Source organism: Amblyraja radiata, chromosome 1, assembly GCF_010909765.2.
Source record: "Amblyraja radiata isolate CabotCenter1 chromosome 1, sAmbRad1.1.pri, whole genome shotgun sequence".
NCBI classification, from domain to species: domain Eukaryota; kingdom Metazoa; phylum Chordata; class Chondrichthyes; order Rajiformes; family Rajidae; genus Amblyraja; species Amblyraja radiata.
The window spans coordinates 129,390,314-129,412,537 of NC_045956.1; positions in this window are offsets into that span (position 1 = coordinate 129,390,314).

A 22,224-nucleotide genomic window follows, 5' to 3' on the forward strand; every position below is an offset into this window, starting at 1 on the left:
GACTCAGTGGGCCAAAGGGAAGTTTCGTGCTGTATCTCTGAACTAAACTAAACTAAATTAAATCTGATACCAAGTACATCCACACTCTATTAGATACCATGCACCTCTGCAGTAAGGCCGTATTATCAATTAATTTCCAACATGTTTGTGTGTCATCTTTGAAGCAGGATAAAATAATGGATTACATTAAATGCTTCCTGCTCATTAGAGGTAATACAGCTTATTGGGGAGGCATGATGATCGGTATACTAATATCACACTGTTGTTTATAATTTGCTATTTGACTCCGGTTTCCAGTTCATAATTTTTCAATTGGTATTTAGTGAGTTTCTGTTTGTAGTTCTTGGAACCCAAATATCATTATTTGAACAATACTGAGGGAGTAGAACTTTTCAGAGCCTGTGATAAGTGGAGTGCCTCACGGATCAATGCTAAGCCCATTGGTGTTTGTCACCTATACCAATGATTTGGATGAGAATATACAAAGCATACTTAGTAAGATTTCAGATGACACAAAAATGGGTGGTATCGTAGACAGTGAAGATGGCTATCAATAATCACAATGGGATATTGATCAAGTAGGTAAGTTGGCTGAGGAATGGTTAATGGAGATTAATTCAGATAAGCTTGAGGTGCGACTTTTTGGGAAATCTAACAAGGGCTGGACCTTCACAGTGATATGCGGTCGCAGTGGTGCAGCGGTAGAGTTGCTACCTTACAGCGAACGCAGCACCAGAGACCCAGGTTCGATCCCGATATGGGTGCTATCTGTACGGAGTTTGTATGTTCTCCCCGTGACCTGCGTGGGTTTTCTCCGAGATCTTCTGTTTTCTCCCACACTCCAAAGACGTACAGGTTTGTAGGTTGATTGGCTTGGTCAATGTAAAAATTATCCTTAGTGGGTGTAGGATAGTGTTAATGTGCGGGGATCGCTGGTCGGCGCATACCCGGTGGGTCGAAGGGCCTGTTTCCACGCTGTATCTCTAGAACCAAACTACACTAAAGAAGGGCCCTGGGATATATTTATAGCTAGTGAATTTGAGTATAGGAGAAAGGAGGTCCTACTGCAGTTGCACAGGGCCCTGGAGAGACCGCACCTGGAGTATTGTGTGCAGTTTTGGTCTCCTAATCTGAGGAAGAACATTCTTGCTATTGAGGGAGTGCAGCGTAGGTTCACCAGGTTAATTCCCAAGATGGCGGGACTGACATATGATGAAAGAATGGATCGACTGAGCTTCTATTCACTGGTATTTAGAAGGATGAGAGGTTATCTTATAGAAACATTTTAAATTCTTAAGGCATTGGACAGGGTAGATGCAGAAATAATGTTCCTGATGTTGGTGGAGTCCAGAACCAGGGGTCACAGTTTAAGAATAAGGTGTAGGCTATTTAGGACTGAGATGAGGAAAAACCTTTTCTGCCTGAGAGTTGTGAATCTGTGGAATTATCTGCCACAGAAGGCAGTGGAGGTTAATTCACTGGAAGTTTTCACGAGGGAGTTAGATGTAGCTATATTAAATATATATATTTTTATGTTTCTATGTTGTTGCTCAGAGAGATCTAGGAGTATAGGTATATAGTTTCCTGAAAGAGGCGTCACAGGTTGACAGGTTCATCAGTCAAGGAATTGAGTACAGAAGCTGGCGTACTATGTTACACCTGAACAGTCTTGCTGAGGCCACACTTGAAGTATTGTGTTCAATTTTGTTCACCCTGCAATAGGAAAGATGTCATCAAGCTGGAAAATGTGCAGAGAATATTTACGAGGAAATCATCCGAACTTGAGGGACTGAGCTACAATGAGGGGTTGGGCAGGCTGGGATTTTATTCCGAGGGGTGCAGGAGGCTGAGGGGTGTTCTTCTGGAGGTGCTTAAAGGCATGAGGGGAATTGATAGGGTGTGCACAGAATCTTATCCCCAGGGTAGGGGAATCATGAACTGGAGGACATAGGTTTATGTTAAGAGGGGGATAGATTTAATTGAAACCTGAGGGGCAATTGTTTTCACACAGACAGTGGTTGGTATATGGAACTAGCTGCCAGAGGAAGTAGTTGTGGCAGGTGCAATAGCAACATATTCAAGCATTTAAGCAGGTCCATGGATAGGAATGGTTTTGAGAGATATGGCCAAAACACAGGTAATTGAGTAGCTTAGGACATATTGATCAGGATGGACAGTTGGGCTGAAGGGCCTGTTTCCATGCTGTATGACCTTGTGACTGCTAAAATTGCTACCTTTAGAGGCATGATTAAAATACCTGTTTCTAAAATGTCAGGCTGTGGTGAATGGAGAATCAGTGGCAAGATCAGCAATCCATCAATTTGTGGGTGTCCTCTACAACAAATTTACATGTGGGTAAGTTAATGGCTTGGGAATTGAACTTTGGACCCATAAGTTTACTCACAGTAGATACTTTCTTGCTTGTCAGTTGCCAGCTGGCACAGAGAACTTCATATTATTGTGGAATAGCCATAGCATGAACATGCAAGTAACCTCACTGCATTGTGATTGTACCATTTCATGTGAGTTGAATTGGGGCAACACGGTGGCACAGCGATAGAGATGCTGCCTTACAGCGCCAATAACCAGGGTCCGATCCTGACTTTGAGTGCTTGTATTTTCTATGTTCTCCCCTTGACCGCGTGGGTTTTCTCTGGGTGCTCCGGATTCCTCCTACACTCCAAAGACATAAAGGTTTTTAGGTTAACCAGCTTCGGTAAAAATTGTAAATTGTCCCTACTGTGTAGGATAATGTTAGTGTGCGCGGATTGCTGGTCAGCGCGGACTGGGTGGGGCAAAGGGCCTTTTTCCTGCGCTGTATTTCTAAACTATACTAAACGAGTGACACATACAGTCTTCCTGCTTATGCTGCCAGCTGAGCCCATGACCATGCTCCCTTGTTGTTCTGTGGTGTATGTAATGGCCAATGTGCTGAAAACAGTCTGTCATCTCAACTGTTCTGCTTGCACTCTGATGTTCTAAATTACTAAGTTTCAGAATTCCAATGACTGAGAGAGTCAGACCTTGACCTCTTCATTGTCAGCTTCTGAGCAACTAATAGAACAGACAGAAGCATTTCTAGGATCAGCAGACCCGTGAAATTCTAAAGTGCTTCGCTTGGAGTTTCAATAAGCACAAACCTCATAACCACAAAACCTCCAACATTTTCCTCCTAAGAGGAAAAAACTTAAATAAAAAAGCAATGTGGAAAAAATAGCCGAACGGGTGATCAGAAAGTCTTTGGTTGCTAAAATTTATTGAAGCTTATCCATGGTAATTTTCAGAGTGACTGGGGATCTCTACAGGCAGTAATACAAATGCATTATTGATTTAAGTATGATATTTAGGAGTTTGCTGTGTAGGAAATCACTGGGGAGGGCCCAGAAGTTACCACTGGAGCAGAATGACAGGCACTAATGTGTTACACAACGGAACTGGTAGCACAATTTAAAGGTCAGCTTACTTAGTTTTATTGGTCACTCCAGTACAATTCTACACCACAAGCATAAGTGGCATCAGCTTAAGACACATCATTTAGGGTCTTTATTTCTTACATAAATGTTTTCAACCAGATTCATGAGAAAGTGCTGACGGACCTAAAAAGCCATTAGGCACATGAAGGGCAAGCCTTTGAAAAGATCAAAATCCCTCCCAGCTAAGCCGGGAGCAGCCTGATTCAGAATCTTTGTTTAAATACTGACGCCTTAGTCACAGAGAAGAGTAGGTGCTACAACTGACACTTGTGTGGTATTTCCAGGATCCACCAGAGACTGCAAGTTGATATACCCATGGCTGCACGGTTTCGGTTTTTCAGCTATTAAAATCAAATGGCAAACCAATTATAGGCTGAACACCAACAATTTGACCATCTGCACCAGTGCTTTGAATACAATACAATACAATACAATTCAATTTATTGTCATTTGGACCCCGTGAGGTCCAAACGAAATGCCGTTTCTGCAGCCATACATTACAACAAATAGACCCAAGACACAACATATTTTACATAAACATCCATCACATTGCTGTGATGAAAGGCCAAAAAAACTTCTCTCTCCACTGCACTCTCCCCCCCCCATGTCAGAGTCAAAGTCAAAGCCCCCGGCGGGCGATGGCGAATTGTCCCGTGGCCATTAAACCACGCCGGGTGATGCAAGTTCGCGCACCGGGTCTTGGTGTTAGAGCCCCCGGTGCGCGCTCGCAGCCCGCCGCCATTCCAAGCCGCGCGGGGCGGTGCTGTAAGGCCCCGCTCCAGGAGCTCTTCAACCCCGCAACTCGGGCGGGAGAAGTCGCCGTTGCGGAAGCCCCGAAAAGCGGTCTCCCTCCAGGGACCCGCGGGCTCCCGGTGTCACTGTCCGCCAAACCCGCAGTTGCAGCCACCGAATCTCCGGGGGTCGGGCCGCAGCAGCGTCCACCACAGCTCCACCCGCTCTGGACTCGGCCAGCTCCGCGACAGTGAGGTGAGTGTCGGCACTGGAGCCCCCGGTCTTCCTGTTGGAGGCCGCTCCTCGTTGCAGCCCCAACGACAACGGAGACCCGACAAAGAAAAGGTCGGGTCTCCCGTGCAGGGAGAGATTTAAAAGTTTCCCCCTCCCCCCCACACCACCCCCACCCCCCCACACACATACCCCAACAAAAATAACAAAAACTACATTAAAACATAGACATAAAATAATAAAAACGCAGACGGACTGCAGAGGCCGCTGCTGGCGAGAGCCGCGCCGCCTACCGGAAACCGAAGAATTAGCCTTTAAATTTCTTGATTTGTGTTTTTTTAATATAATTTTGGGGATAGCTTCTATTTTTAATATGGATACAAATAATTTATTTTCATGGTCCTGGAAGACGAACCAAAAACAGGCATTGAGCACTTGGATATGCTAATGAGGGGATATGCCTGTTTGAGGAAATTGTAAGGCTTCAGAAAATTGTTTGGACAAAGACATTAGACAATAGACAATAGACAAAAGACAATAGACAATTGGTGCAGGAGTAGGCCATTCGGGCCTTCGAGCCAGCACCGCCATTCAATGTGATCATGGCTGATCATCCACAATCAGTACCCCGTTCCTGCCTTCTCCCCATATCCCCTGACTCCGCTATCTTTAACAGCCCTATCTAGCTCTATCTTGAAAGTATCCAGAGAACCGGCCTCCACTGCCCTCTGAGGCAGAGAATTCTGCAGACTCACAACTCTCTGTGAGAAAAAGTGTTTCCTCGTCTTTGTTCTAAATGGTTTACCCCTTATTCTTAAACTGTGGCCTCTGGTTCTGGACTCCCCCAACATCGGGAACATGTTTCTTGCCTCTAACACTTAATAATCTTATATGTTTAAATGAGATAGCCTCTCATCCTTCTAAACTTCAGAGTATACAAGCCCAGTCGCTCCATTCTCTCAGCATATGACAGTCTCGCCATCCCGGGAATTAACCTTGTAAACTTACGCTGCCACAATAGCAAGAATGTCCTTCCTCAAATTAGGGGAGCAAAACTGCACCCAATACTCTAGATGTGGTCTCACTAAGGCCCCATACAACTGCAGAAGGACCTATTTGCTCCTATACTCAACTCCTCTTGTTATGAAGGCCAACATGCCATTCGCTTTCTTCACTGCCTGCTGTACCTGAATGCTTACTTTAATTGACTGATGAACAAGGACCCCCTGATCCCGTTGTACTTCCCCTTTTCCCAACTTGACACCACTTAGGTAATAATCTGCCTTCCTGTTTTTGCTACCAAAGTGGATAACCTCACATTTATCCACATTAAACTGCATCTGCCATGCATTTGCCCACTCACACAACCTGTCCAAGTCACCCTGCATTCTCATAGCATCCTCCTCACAGTTCACACTGCCACCCAGTTTTGTGTCATCTGCAAATTTGCTAATGTTACTTTGAATCCCTTCATCTAAATTTCTATTGATGAAACTGCTTACATTGCCATTACATTACATTTAGGCTTTGAACACTGCATTAGTTTCGCTACATGGACATTTGTCAGATGATCTCCTGGTTGTTAACCATTTTAACTCCCAATTCCCAAACTGACTTTTCTGTCCTGGGTCTCCTCTATTGTCAGAATGATGGCACACATAAACTGGAGAAATAGTACCTCACATTTCACTTGGGTAGCTTGCAACCCAACGGTATGAACACTAAAGTCTTCATATTTAGGTAATTTACCCAACCCCACTCCCTTCTCACTCCCCCCCCCCTCTTCCCCCCCCCCCCCCCCCTTCCCCGCTTCATTCCCTTCCCCTCCCTTCTTTCCTACTTGTGCCCCACCAGGACTCCCACCCATTCTCCCCAGCCCATGTCCTTCCTCCTACATTATTTCCTCTGGCTTCACAATTTGTAACTGTTCTCTGCTTATTTCACACCTTTCGTCTGTTCATCTCTAGCCTTTGCCCAACCAACTCCCTATCCCAAATCCCCCTCACCTATATCCACCATACTTGCCATACTTTGCCTGCTCCTCCCCTCTTTCAGCTTTCTCCCCCCCCCACCCCCCCCCCCCCCCCCCCCCCCCCCCCCACCACAATCAGTTTGAAGAAGGGTCTCAATCTGAAACATCATCTATTCATGCTCTCCAGAGATGCTGCCTGATCAGCTGAGTTACTCCATCACTTTGTGTATTTTGAGGGAAGAAGAATAGTTGTCCCAGACTTCAGTTGCTAAGAAATCTACACACAATCTTTGAATATCCCAAAGAATGAAATTATCATGTACAGGTAGTTTTTCTTAAATCTGGTTTCAGTTCCAAATAGAAGCCCAAGAGCAGAATAAAGGAACAAATGAAATATTTTCAGATATTTTTTGAAAGATTAAGTGGGGGAAGGGGGTTGTTGGTGAGGGAGATTAACCAGCGGGTTGAGTGAAGCTAAATATGAAAACAGACTGAGGATAGAGGGCCAAGAAATTGAAAAGAGGACAAATGCAAGTCAGAGATTTGGGGAATACTTTTTTTACTTTTGTGTTACCTGCTGAGAGTCAACATTTTCTCCAGTTATTTAAATCCTATCAATAAAGTGAATAGCACAAAGGATGGTACTTTTAGACTGACCACTGTCTCATTTTGTGATCTGCAATTTAATATTGGATGTTATTTCTGGAATGTAAAGTCGACAGTGTTATATGATAACAAGGACAAACTATTTTGGGATATTGTCTAAAAGCAAGTACAGGCCTGTTCCTGTACACACTATGGCCACATTATATTAAAGTACGTTTGTGCCGATCATGATGCCAATTTAAACTCCGCATCTGCCTGCACATGGACTATATTCTTCAATTCATTGTCTGTTCATGTGTCTATCTAAATGCCGCTTAAACATTGGCATTATATCGGCTTCCATCATTTCCCCCCGGCAGTGCACCATAGTCATCTTCCACTCTCTTTGTAAAAAAAACTCTCTCATAAAGCTCTTAAACTGCCCCCTCCCCTCATTTTACAGCTGTGCTCACCAATGTTAACATTTCAACCCTGGGCAAAATAGTGTATTGACCCTGCCTGTGCCTCTCATATTTTTATATATTTCTATAAGTTTCCCCTTCAGCCTCTGAGACTCCAGTGAAAACAATCCAAGTTTGTCTAAAGTCTCTTTATAATTGATACATTCTAATCCAGACAACATCCTTGCAAAACTCAAGTTCAAGTTCAAGTTCAAGTGAGTTTATTGTCATGTGTCCCTGTATAGGACAATGAAATTCTTGCTTTGCTTAAGCACACAGAAAATAGTAGGCATTTACTACAAAACAGATAAATGTGTCCATATACCGTCTCTTCTACACCCTTTACAAAAGTTTACATCCTTCTTGTAATACAATGACCAGAACTGCACACAGAACTCCAAATGTGGCCTAACTAAGTTTTATAAAGTTGCAACACAACCTCTTGACTTTATGCTTAACATTCCAACCAAAGAAGGCAATATATCATACAGTATGTCTTATTTATTACCCTATTTATTTGTGTAGTCACTTGCAGTAAACTATTGTCATTCACGTCAAGATCAGATGTAGACCAGTTGGTGATCTAGGCAGAAAAAAATGGCAGATCGAGTTTAATCCAGACGAATGTGAAGAGCAGTATTTTGATATGCAGATTTTCATTCATGCTCCAAAGGGTTCTGCCATTTTATTTTGCATTTGACCTCTCAAAGTGCAATACATCACACATTTCCAGATTAAACGCGTTCTGCCATTTTTCAGCCCATATTTCCAGCAGGTCTATGTCCTGCTGAAACCATAAATTGCTGGTGTAACTCTTTTGGTCGGGCAGCATCTCTGGAAGATGAAGTGCTTTGAGAGGTTGATCATGGAGCAAATCAACTTCTACCTCGACAAAAACCTGGACCCACTGCAGTTCGCGTACCGCCACAACAGATCAGCGGTGGATGCGATCTCGCTGGCCCTCCACTCCGCACTGGACCATTTGGACAACAAAAACTCATATGTCAGGCTGTTATTCATTGATTACAGCTCGGCATTTAACACAATCATCCCCTCCAAACTGGTTACAAACTCGCAGAACTGGGTCTCTGCGCATCCCTCTGCAACTGGATCCTCGACTTCCTCATCCACAGACCACAGTCTGTTCGTATTGGTGGAAATGTGTCAGCCTCGATAACAATCTGCACGGGAGCACCTCAAGGCTGCGTGCTCAGCCCCCTGCTGTACTCACTCTATACTCATGACTGCGTAGCGAACCACAGTGCGAACTCCATCATCAAATTTGCTGACGACACAACTATTGTGGCGCGTATCACTGATGGGGATGAGTCAGAATACAGAAGAGAGATCGAGCAACTGTCCATATGGTGCCAGCGCAATAACCTGGCCCTCAACACCAGCAAAACCAAGGAACTGATTGTGGACTTTGGAAGGAGTAGGAGGGGGACCCACAGCCCCATTTATATCAACGGGTCGATGGTTGAAGGGGTCAAGAACTTCAAATTCCTGGGCGTGCACATCTCTGAAGATCTTTCCTGGTCTGAGAACACTAACGCAATTATCAAAAAAGCTCATCAGCGCCTCTACTTCCTGAGAAGATTACGGAGAGTCGGAATGTCAAGGAAGACTCTCTCTAACTATTACAGGTGCACAGTCGAGAGCAAACTGACCGGTTGCATCGTGGCTTGGTTCGGCAATTTGAGCGCCCTGGAAAGGAAAAGACTACAAAAAGTAGTAAACACTGCCCAGTCCATCATCGGCTCTGACCTTCCTTCCATCGAGGGGATTTATCGCAGTCGCTGCCTCAAAAAGGCTGGCAGTATCATCAAAGACCCACACCATCCTGGCCACACACTCATCTCCCTGCTACCTTCAGGTAGAAGGTACAGGAGCCTGAAGACTGCAACAACCAGGTTCAGGAATAGCTACTTCCCCACAGCCACCAGGCTATTAAACCTGACTCGGACAAAACTCTGATTATTAATAACTACTTTCTGTTATTTGCACTTTATAAGTTTATTTATTCATGTGTGTATATATTTATATCATGGTATATGGACACATTTATCTGTTTTGTAGTAAATGCCTACTATTTTCTGTGTGCTTAAGCAAAGCAAGAATTTCATTGTCCTATACAGGGACACATGACAATAAACTCACTTGAACTTGAACTTGAAGATGCAGAGAGGCGATGTTTCAGTTCAGGACCCTTCTTTAGACAGATAGCAGTGGTGGAGAAAAGCAAGATGCCAGCATCTGCAGTTCCTGCGGAACCTTTGAGAACCTTCCTCTCTTTCCACAACTATGCCAATTTTTGAGTTTGAATTTGAGTTTAGTTTAGTCCAGTAAAGTCCGATCAAAAATAGTCCGAGGCTCCTGAATGAGGTAGATAGTCTTGGAGAGCCTCGGACTATCTTTGATCGGGCTTTACTGGAATTTATCTTGCACTGAATGTTATTCACATTATTCCTATGATCATGTATCTGTACACTGTGGATAACTCAATTGTAATCATGTAATGTATTTCCACTAACTGGTTGGCACACAAATAAGCTTTTCACTACACCTCACTACACATGACAAACATAGAATCATAGAAACATAGAAAACTGGTACAGGAGTACGCCATTCGGCCCATTGAGCCAGCACCGTCATTCAATATGATCATGGCTGATCACCAAAAATCAGTACCCAGTTCCTAATTCTCTGGCGACATGCCTTCTTAAACAATGTTAATTATACAAGAGACACCAGATGCTGAAATCAGGAGCACTATATCCTGATGTAGACCATCAATCTGCCTTCACTGACGCTGCACGATCCACTGAGTCCCTCCAGCAGTATTTTTTGGCTTGATGATTTCTTTCATGTCTCAAACATCTTTCAGGTGGCATATTTTGTCGAATGTGCCGATTAAATGAAATAGCTGGTCTCATTTACAACTTCTGCATGTTTTTACTTGTGATTGCGCTCTTTGGACAATGTTCAATGTGTTCCCAAAGGTCATCTCATTCATTCTGTGCACTAACCCACCTATTTGCATCTGAGGAAAAGACTACAAACAGTAGTAAACACTGCCCAGTCCATCATCGGCTCTGATCGAGCAACTGTCCATATGGTGCCAGCGCAATAACCTGGCCCTCAACACCAGCAAAACCAAGGAACTGATTGTGGACTTTGGAAGGAGTAGGAGGGGGACCCACAGCCCCATTTATACCAACGGGTCGATGGTTGAAAGGGTCAAGAACTTCAAATTCCTGGGCGTGCACATCTCTGAAGATCTTTCCTGGTCCGAGAACACTAACGCAATTATCAAAAAAGCTCTACTTCCTGAGAAGATTACGGAGAGTCGGAATGTCAAGGAAGACTCTCTCTAACTTCTACAGGTGCACAGTCGAGAGCATACTGACCGGTTGCATCGTGGCTTGGTTCGGCAATTTGAGTGCCCTGGAGAGGAAAAGACTACAAAAAGTAGTAAACACTGCCCAGTCCGTCATCGGCTCTGACCTTCCTTCCATCGAGGGGATTTATCGCAGTCGCTGCCTCAAAAAGGCTGGCAGTATCATCAAAGACCCACACCATCCTGGCCACACACTCATCTCCCTGCTACCTTCAGGTAGAAGGTACAGGAGCCTGAAGACTGCAACAACCAGGTTCAGGAATAGCTACTTCCCCACAGCCATCAGGCTATTAAACCTGGCTCGGACAAAACTCTGAACATTAATAACCCACTTTCTGTTATTTGCACTTTATAAGTTTATTTATTCATGTATGTATATATTTATATTATGGTATATGGACACACTGATCTGTTTTGTAGTAAATGCCTACTATGTTCTGTTGTGCTGAAGCAAAGCAAGAATTTCATTGTCCTATCAGGGACACATGACAATAAACTCTCTTCAATCTTGAGAGAACGTATTGCAATAATTACCAATGTGTGATAAATTCCGTAATTCAGCCAAAAACTCAGCCACTGTTTTGTCAGACTCCATTAACAATGAATTTAATGTGAACCTTGCCAAGATCTTGCTTGGCATTGGTATAAAGTAATTCCTCAACAAATTCACTTTATTTTTTTATTATCACTGGGTTTCTCTAGGCTCAGCAGATTTCAAATTAAATTATATGCTGGGGCAATCACCACCCTAATCAAGAACCCTCTGCTTATTTTTAGTATCAACCTTCTTTGTAGCAAAGAGATGCAACAGTATATACTGTTTAGGAAGGAACTGCAGATGCTGGTTTACACCGAAGATAGATACAAAATGCTAGCATAATTCAGCAGGACAGGCAGCATCTCCTGAGAGAAGGAATGGGTGACGTTTTGGGTCTCAACCCAAAATTCCTTCTCTCAAGAGATGCTGCCCAACAGTATACTGCTGGATGCTGGTTTAAACCGAAGATAGACACAAAAAGCTGGAGTAAGTCTAAAGAAGCGTCTCGACCTGAAACGTCACCCATTCTTTCTCTCCAGAGATGCTGCCTGTCCTGCTCAGTTCCTCCAGCTTTTTGTGTCTATCTTCAGTATACTGTTTGGATACTGTTGAGATGAGCTCTCAGGGGGGAGCAGCAACAGTCAGGTATGTGGCTCTGAACTGGCTCAGAGGCACAGCAGGGAAGGGTAATTTCAGGCAGACCAATAGTGATTGGAGACTCATTAGTTAGCATCTCTGGAGAACATGCATAGGTGCAGTTTCTGGTTAGGATCTGAAGAAAGGTTTCGGTCCGAAACTTTGCCTATTTCCTTCGCTCCATAAATGCTGCTGCACCCGCTGAGTTTCTCCAGCATATTTGTGTACCTGGGATCCACTTCAGACTGTTTGTGGTGGTGGAAGGGGGGAAAGCTGGATGAAAGGAGGGGCAGCATAAAGCCTGATAAGTGGAAGGGGGATATAGGTGAGGGGGAAGTGTAAATATGGGTTGATAATTATTAGAGGCATAGAACTTTTTTCCCAAGACTCAAAGTGTAAATTAGAAACATAGAAACATAGAAAATAGGTGCAGGAGGAGGCCATTCGGCCCTTCGAGCCAGCACCGCCATTCATTGTGATCATGGCTGATCATCCCCTATCAATAACCCGTGCCTGCCTTCTCCCCGTATCCCTTGACTCCACTAGCCCCTAGAGCTCTATCTAACTCTCTCTTAAATCAATCCAGTGACTTGGCCTCCATTGCCTTCTGTGGCAGGGAATTCCATAAATTCACAACTCACAACACTTATCTGTTTTGTAGTAAATGCCTACTATTTTCTGTGTGCTTAAGCAAAGCAAGAATTTCATTGTCCTATACAGGGACACATGACAATAAAACTCACTTGAACACTTGAACTCTCTGGGTGAAAAAGTTTTTTCTCACCTCAGTCTTAAATGACCTCCCCTTTATTCTAAGACTGTGGCCCCTGGTTCTGGACTTGCCCAACATTGGGAACATTTTTCTTGCATCTAGCTTGTCCAGTCCTTATATAATTTTACATGTTTCTATAAGATCTCCCTCATCGTTCTAAACTCCAGTGAATACAAGCCTAGACTTTTCAATCTTTCCTCATATGACAGTCCCGCCATCCCAGGGATCAATCTCGTGAACCTACGCTGCACTGCCTCAATCACAAGGATGTCCTTCCTCAAATTAGGAGACCAAAACTGTACACAATACTCCAGATGTGGTCTCACCAGAGCCCTGTACAACTGCAGAAGAACCTATACTGAAATCCTCTTGTTATGAAGGCCAACATTCCATTAGCTTTCTTCACTGCCTGCTGTACCTGTAAGCCAACTTTCAGTGACCGGTGTACAAGGACGCCCAGGTCTCGCTGCACCTCCTCCTTACCTAACCTAACCCCATTGAGATAATAATCTGCCCCCTTGTTTTTGCCGCCAAAGTGGATAACCTCACATTTATCTATATTATACTGCATCTGCCACGCATCTGCCCACTCACTCAACCTGTCCAGGTCACCCTGCAACCTCCTAACATCCTCTTCACAGCTCACACTGCCACTCAGCTTTGTGTCATCCGCAAACTTGCTAGTGTTGCTCCTAATTCCTTCTTTCAAATCATTAATATATATTGTAAACAGTTGCGGCCCCAACACCGAGCCTTGCGACACTCCACTCGCCACTGCCTGCCATTCTGAAAAGGACCCGTTCACTCCTACTCTTTGCTTCCGGTCTGCCAACCAATTTTCTATCCATGTCAACACCCTACCCCCAATACCATGTGCTCTAATTTTAGTCACCAGTCTCCCGTGTGGGACCTTATCAAAGGCTTTCAGAAAGTCAAGATACATTACATCCACTGGCACCCCTTCATCCATTTTACTTGACACATCTTCAAAAAAATTCCAGAAGATTAGTCAAGCATGATTTCCCTTTCATAAATCCATGTTGACTTGGGCTAATCAATTTGAAGGGTACAACATTTAAAGAAAACACAAGGAATTGTCCATGCTGCAGATGATAGTGGCAAGTTTTTTACATGGAGGATGATAAGTGCATGTAACACACTGCCAGGGTTTGTGGTTGAAGCAGATACAATAGTGGTGTTTATGAGACTTTTACATGAGTACATGGATATGCAGGGAATGGAAGGGTTTGGATCCTGTGCTGGCAGAACTTAATTTATCTCAGCATCATGTTTGGCACAGACATTGTGGGCTGAAGGGCCTGTTCCTGTTATTTTCTTTTAATGTTCTATCTTCTATGGAAACCACATTCTAGAACCAAAATCAATTACATCTCAGTGGTTAAGCTGCAGTCTGCAGTAAAACACGCATTAGTGCATGCTAGAAATCAGAAGTCAACTCATTTATTGAAGCGTTCGAAAGGTTGAGCTTTACAGTGAACACATAAGGGCCGTATTCTTCTACAGATCTACCACCACTGCATCACACTGCTCTTGCACAATTAAGTTTCATAAAAGTTTCTTGGAAAATGTGGATCACATCCCACATCTTTGGAGCCATCTCTTGCCAAAGGCCGACGCTGATACTGAAATTCACTGATGCTTTCATTGTGCCTGCACAGTTTTTGATCGACTGGGCGGTAGCGGTAGAGTTGCTGCCTTACAGCGCAAATGTTCAATCCTGACCACAGGTGCTGCCTGTACGGAGTTTGTACGTTCTCCCTGTGACCACGTGGGTTTTCTCTGGGTGCTCTGATTTCCTCCCACATCCCAAAGATGTGCAGGTTTGTACATTAATTGGCTTCTGCAAAATATTCCCAATGTGTAGGATAGTGCTAGTGTATGGGGTGATTGCTGGTGGGCGCTGACGTGGTGGGCTGAAAGGTTTGTTTCCACGCTGTATCTCTAATGTTTAAAGATTGAGGAAAAGGGTATTTCAAGATCAAGTCCTGGCACAAAATTCACTGTATACCATGTAACAGTCATCCTTGTAATCCCATATGCTTCAGAGTGGTAGACTACCTCCAGAGAGCACCTCAAGGCACTGGAGAAATGCCATCAATGCTGCTTCACAACATTTTTAATACAAATTCCCTGGAATGAATTGAACTAAAATCAGCTTCCTCTTCCTCAGTCAATATCTTCAGAACTGAATTTATATTTATACCTTGTCCTCTGCGTTATTTACTTGCTTGATCCCTGACTGCCAAAACATACACTACTCTGAGCCAAGTCACGCAGACAGAGGAAAAGATACAAGTATATGCACGGTGTCCCTTTTAAGAAATGCAATGTCCTTGGGAATCACTGTTCATCAGTAAGCCAATTGACAACTGTGTTTCTTAGGTTAGAACAGTTGGTGCACATCAAACGTTTTTCAATGAATCCAAAATGTTTTGGATATGATCTGAAATTGTAAAAATGTGTATATAAATGCAAGTTCTTCTTCATAAACAATCATTATATGTAAAACTGTATTACCATTAATGGTACACTGAAGATTTTCTGTTTTTTTGGTATTAGCATAACAGGCTAATCATCACTAAGAAAAGTTATCTTTTGAAATTAAAATAGCATAAGGACATAAGTGATAGGAACAGAATTAGGCCATTTGGCCCATCAAGTCTATGCTGCCATTCAATCATGGCTGATCTATCTCTCCCTCCTAACTCCATTCTCCCACCTTTTCCCCAAAACCCTTGACACCCATACTAATCAAGAATCTATCTCTCTGCCTTAAAAATATCCATGGGTCTCCACAGCCTTCTGTGGAAAATAATTCCACAGATTCACCACCCTCTGACTAAAGAAATTCTTCCTCATCTCCTTCCTAAAGGAACATCCTTTAATTCTGAATCTTATCCTACCAGTTTTTTTCTAAAATAATAGGTGTTAATGTTACAGGTATGAAAAATCAATGATTATTTGTTGATTACCTGAGTTAAAAAAAAAATGGAATTAGAAAGTTAATTGAGTGGGGAATGTGTTTAATGAGCCAATATTGTGACCTTGGCTTTGGCATGGAATAAATTGTAACTTTTCACCGCAATTTAGTCTCATTAGCCACCTTCAAACATAGAAACATAGAAACATAGAAAATAGGTGCAGGAGTAGGCCATTCGGCCCTTCGAGCCTGCACCGCCATTCAATATGATCATGGCTGATCATCCAACTCAGTATCTGTACCTGCCTTCTCTCCATACCCCCTGATCCCTTTAGCCACAAGGGCCACATCTAACTCCCTCTTAAATATAGTCAATGAACTGGTCAATAGTCAAATATAGTCAATGAACAAACCAATATAACCAGACTGGAACTAAGTCATAGGAAGGCAGGCAAGGATGACATCAATCCACATCAAAAGCCTAATTGATGTTCTTCCTTGAAAATTGATACATAGAAATGTAATTAACATTGAATGTAGGCAACACATGGAGATCCTGGTATGAATTTCAGTGGTCAGCCTGCACTAAAAATGATTCATCATGTTTTCCCAAGTCTGTATGAATTAAATTGAAGGACATCTCACTGCTTGAATAAACCTGGGGACAAGAGAGAACCTGGTTGAGCAGGGAGTTCAATTCTGGGCTTTCTTGCAACAGATGTGGGGGAGTTTGTATTGGTCTTGCAGGGTCTATAGCACAAACACGACCAGGGAAATATGAGCCAAAGGCAGACTACTCTTGTTGAAGAGGCCAAAAGGAAGGAGACAAAAAGCCTAATCCACCCTATCATCAGAGGAGATGGCCACTGTCTCACAACCATTTTGAACCCCTCAGCCTTACTACTCATTTAAAAATGTAGTGAAAAATATGAATTGTCTAATTAAAATTAAGTGAAAATACAAATCACTTATTTTCTCCCCCTGATGTTTCTCAAGTTGAAATCATATGTGACATCTCAAATTAAGCTTTCAGGCACAAGGATGTAAAAAGTTCTGTACATGCACCTGCCAGTCACAATGTACTAGCAATAAACAGGCTCATGGTGAGATATGGCCATCATGTCTACCGATATATTAATTAAAATAAAATGAAAAAAAAACAAGCTGCTTATTGACATTTACATTTTGAGTGAACCCAGTTATAATTAATGGAATAGAGCTACGGCTGGAATAAAGGTGGGATGTTTGAGATAAAATATATTCATGGTCATTCAATAGTGCTTTTATTATCACATGTGCGAAGTGCGATCACAGTGAAATTCTTTTTCTTACAAATTATTTTCCTTCCTTCCTTAGAGTATTGCCATACCCACGATCTCTTTTAGCAAGTGTACAGAAATAGTCTACTGAGCCTACATGCAAAAGGCGCCATCTTTTGGCGCAATTTTCAAAGTCCATGCTCTAGTTCTAATGAGCGGTGCCTGTTCCAGGCAAGCCCCAGGCTGTTGCAGGCCTCCAGCATCTCCTTCCTTGGATGCAACGTCCCTCTCCCCACCCGTCCACCTCAATAGTAAGCCCACATTTGACCTCCAGTACATAGTTTGCACCACAATGTGTGGGTAGGGCCTCTGGAATGCACTGAAACACACACGACAGTCAATTGATGGTTCACTGTGGCCTGTCAGTGAGCTGTCACTGTGATTCAGCTCAATAATCTGGATTTGCCTCTTCTCATTCTACTGAATGTAAAAGTTTCCTTGAACAAGCGAGTTCCTTAATTCTCCAAGCAGTACTTATCCTTTAACCAAAATATTTAAATATTTAAATATTTAAATTATTTTAAACCGTCTGAAGAAGAGTCACGACCTGAAACGTCATCCTTTCCTTCCATCCAGGTGCGAGGTGGAGGATAAATGCGTGGATGAGAGACTGGTGCAGTGGGTATGGATTCAAGTTTCTGGATCATTGGGACCTCTTTTGGGGAAGGTGCGACCTGTACAGAAAGGACGGGTTGCACTTGAACTCAAGGGGGACCAATATCCTGGCGGGGAGATTTGCAAAGGCTACTGGGGAGACTTTAAACTAGTATGGTTGGGGGGAGGGACTCAAATTGGGAAAGCTAGCAGTCAGTGTGTGAAGCAGGGGGCAGAGAATGGTAGCACTCTGACCCAAAATGTAGGGGAGAGAGAAGAAAAAGAAAATAATCAGAGAATAAGAGAGGGTGGGTTTCTTAAATGTGCATATTTTAATGCTAGGAGCATTGTAAGAAAAGTGGATGAACTTAGAGCCTGGATTGACACCTGGAAGTATGATGTTGTGGCGATCAGTGAAACATGGTTGCAGGAGGGCTGTGATTGGAAACTAAATATTCCAGGATTTCATTGCTTCAGGTGTGATAGAATTGGAGGGGCAAGAGGTGGAGGTGTTGCATTGCTTATCAGGGAAGATATTACAGCAGTGCTTTGGCAGGATAGATTAGAGGGCTCGTCTAGGGAGGCTATTTGGGTGGAACTGAGAAATGGGAAAGGGGTAGCAACACTTATAGGGGTGTATTATAGACCGCCAAATGGGGAGCGAGAATTGGAAGAGCAAATATGTAAGGAGATTGCAGATATTAGTAGTAAGCACAAGGTAGTGATTGTGGGAGATTTCAATTTTCCACACATAGACTGGGAAACACATTCTGTAAATGGGCTGGATGGGTTGGAGTTTGTAAAATGTGTGCAGGATAGTTTTTTGCAACAATACATAGAAGTACCTACTAGAGAAGGGGCGGTACTGGACCTCCTGTTAGGAAATGAGATGGGTCAGGTGGCAGAGGTATGCGTTGGGGACAGTTCGGGTCCAGTGATCACAATACCATTAGTTTCAATATAATTATGGAGAGGGACAAAACTGGACCTAGGGTTGAGATTTTTGATTGGAGAAAGGCTAACTTTGAGGAGATGCGAAAGGATTTAAAAGGAGTAAATTGGGACAGTTTGTTTTATGGGAAAGATGTGGAAGAGAAATGGAGTACATTTAAAGGTGAAATTTTAAGAGTACAGAATCTTTATGTCCCTGTTCGGTTGAAAGGAAATCGTAAAAATTGTAAAGAGCCATGGTTTTCAAGGGAAATTGGACACTTGGTTCGGAAAAAGAGGGAGATCTACAATAGTTATAGGCAGCATGGAGTAAATGAGGTGCTTGAGGAGTATAAAGAATGTAAAAAGAATCTTAAGAAAGAAATTAGAAAAGCTAAAAGAAGATATGAGGTTGCTTCGGCAAGTAAGGTAAAAGTAAATCCGAAGGGTTTCTACCGCTATATTAATAGCAAAAGGATAACGAGGGATAAAATTGGTCCATTAGAGAGTCAGAGTGGCCAACTATCTGCAGAGCCAAAAGAGATGGGGGAGATATTGAACAGTTTCTTTTCTTCGGTATTCACCAAGGAGAAGGATATTGAATTATGTGAGGTAAGGGAAACAAGTAGAGTAGCTATGGAAACTATGAGGATCAAAGAAGAGGAAGTACTGACACTTTTGAGAAATATAAAAGTGGATAAGTCTCCAGGTCCGGACAGGATATTCCCTAAGACATTGAGGGAAGTTAGTGTAGAAATAGCAGGGGCTATGGCAGAAATATTTCAAATGTCATTAGAAACGGGAATAGTGCCGGAGGATTGGCGTACTGTGCATGTTGTTCCATTGTTTAAAAAGGGGTCTAAGAGTAAACCTAGCAATTATAGACCTGTTAGTTTGACGTCAGTGGTGGGCAAATTAATGGAAAGAATACTTAGAGATAATATATATAAGCATCTGGATAAACAGGGTCTGATTAGGAACAGTCAACATGGATTTGTGCCTGGAAGGTCATGTTTAACTAATCTTCTTGAATTTTTTGAAGATGTTACTCGGGAAATTGACGAGGGTAAAGCAGTGGATGTTGTGTATATGGACTTCAGTAAGGCCTTTGACAAGGTTCCTCATGGAAGGTTGGTTAAGAAGGTTCAATGGTTGGGTATTAATGGTGGAGTAGCAAGATGGATTCAACAGTGGCTGAATGGGAGATGCCAGAGAGTAATGGTGGATGGTTGTTTGTCAGGTTGGAGGCCAGTGACGAGTGGGGTGCCACAGGGATCTGTGTTGGGTCCACTGTTGTTTGTCATGTACATCAATGATCTGGACGATGGTGTGGTAAATTGGATTAGTAAGTATGCAGATGATACTAAGATAGGTGGGGTTGCGGGTAATGAAGTAGAGTTTCAAAGTCTACAGAGAGATTTATGCCAGTTGGAAGAGTGGGCTGAAAGATGGCAGATGGAGTTTAATGCTGATAAGTGTGAGGTGCTACATCTTGGCAGGACAAATCAAAATAGGACGTATATGGTAAATGGTAGGGAATTGAAGAATGTAGGTGAACAGAGGGATCTGGGAATAACTGTGCACAGTTCCATGAAAGTGGAATCTCATGTAGATAGGGTGGTAAAGAAAGCTTTTGGTGTGCTGGCCTTTATAAATCAGAGCATTGAGTATAGAAGTTGGGATGTAATGTTAAAATTGTACAAGGCATTGGTGAGGCCAATTCTGGAGTATGGTGTACAATTTTGGTCGCCTAATTATAGGAAGGATGTCAACAAAATAGAGAGAGTACAGAGGAGATTTACTAGAATGTTGCCTGGGTTTCAGCAACTAAGTTACAGAGAAAGGTTGAACAAGTTAGGGCTTTATTCTTTGGAGCGCAGAAGGTTAAGGGGGGACTTGATAGAGGTTTTTAAAATGATGAGAGGGATAGACAGAGTTGACGTGGAAAAGCTTTTCCCACTGAGAGTAGGGAAGATTCAAACAAGGGGATATGACTTGAGAATTAAGGGACTGAACTTTAGGGGTAACATGAGGGGGAACTTCTTTACTCAGAGAGTGGTAGCTGTGTGGAATGAGCTTCCAGTGAAGGTGGTGGAGGCAGGTTCGTTTTTATCATTTAAAAATAAATTGGATAGTTATATGGATGGGAAAGGAATGGAGGGTTATGGTCTGAGCGCAGGTATATGGGACTAGGGGAGATTATGTGTTCGGCACGGACTAGAGGGGTCGAGATGGCCTGTTTCCGTGCTGTAATTGTTATATGGTTATAACAAGCACAACTTCATCCAGATATGCTGCATGTTTACGGGGCCACAGTTTAAGAATAAGGGGTAAGCCATTTAGAACGGAGATGTGGAAATACTTTTTCTCACAGAGAGTTGTGAGTGTGGAATTCTCTGCCTCAGAGGATGGTGGAGGCCGGGTTTCTGGATACTTTCAAGAGAGAGCTAGACAAGACGAGACAAGTGACATTTATTGTCACATGTACCAATTGGTATAGTGAAATTTGTGGTCACCACACAGCCATACGAATAAGAAAAGAGCACAGAACACGATAGTCTTTAACATAGACATCCCCACACAATGGAATCAAAGTTTCCCACTGATCCTCCTCTGTTGTCCTCTGTTGTTCATCCGTGGTTGGTGGGCTCCCGAACCCCTCACTGTCGCCTCTACGGGTGGCCCGATGTTCAGGCCCGCTCGCCGGATGATGGAACTCCGACGTTGGAACGGGAGAACATTCTCAGCGGCTTGGACTTCCGAAACGGCCACTTCTTACCGGAGACCGCGGCTCCCGAAGTCCACAGGCCGAGCTGGGCAAAGATTCACGCTGGCGGCCCTCTGCAAAGGGATCCCAGGACTCCGCAATGTTGAAGTCAGCGCCTCCCGCGCTGGAAGCTCTGCAAACCACAGCTCCCAGATGCTAAAGCAGCAGGCCCAACACTCCAAAACTTCAAACGGTGATCCAGGTAAGGCATCGCCCGCTCCCCGGTGAATCCAGTGCTGCACCGCTGCTGAAGCTTTGGTCCGGTCCCCAGCAGGAAAGGCCGCGCCAATCCAGTTGGTAGGGGAGGGGCGAAGATGCGACTCGGAGAATAATCACATCCTCGCCAGGAAGTGACTGAGAAATGGTTTCCCCCTTATCCTATCCCCCTCCCCCACGTAGAAATACTAAAAAAATCCTCCAAAATATATTTTTAAACAAACTAAAAATTAATAAAAGATAGAAAAACAGACAGACTGTAGGCAGAGGCTGCCATCATGTGGCGCCCCTAGTAGCTGACAGGGCTAGATAGGGCTCTTAAAGATAGCGGAGTCAGAGGATATGGGGAGAAGGCAGGAACGGGGTATTGATTGGGGATGGTCAGCCATGATCACATTGAATAGCGGTGCTGGCTCGAAGGGCCGAATGGCCTACTCCTGCACCTATTGTCTATTGTCTATTGCCTGTCCTGCTGAGTTACTCCTGCATTTTGTGTCTATCTTCGGATTAAACCAGCATCTGCAGTTCCTTACTACAATATTTAAAATAGATCATCTGGTCATCTATCTCATTGCTCTTTAGGGAACATGCATAACTAATTATTGCTTTACCTACCTTAAATCATAAAACCTTACAATAATGACAGTAATAATCACA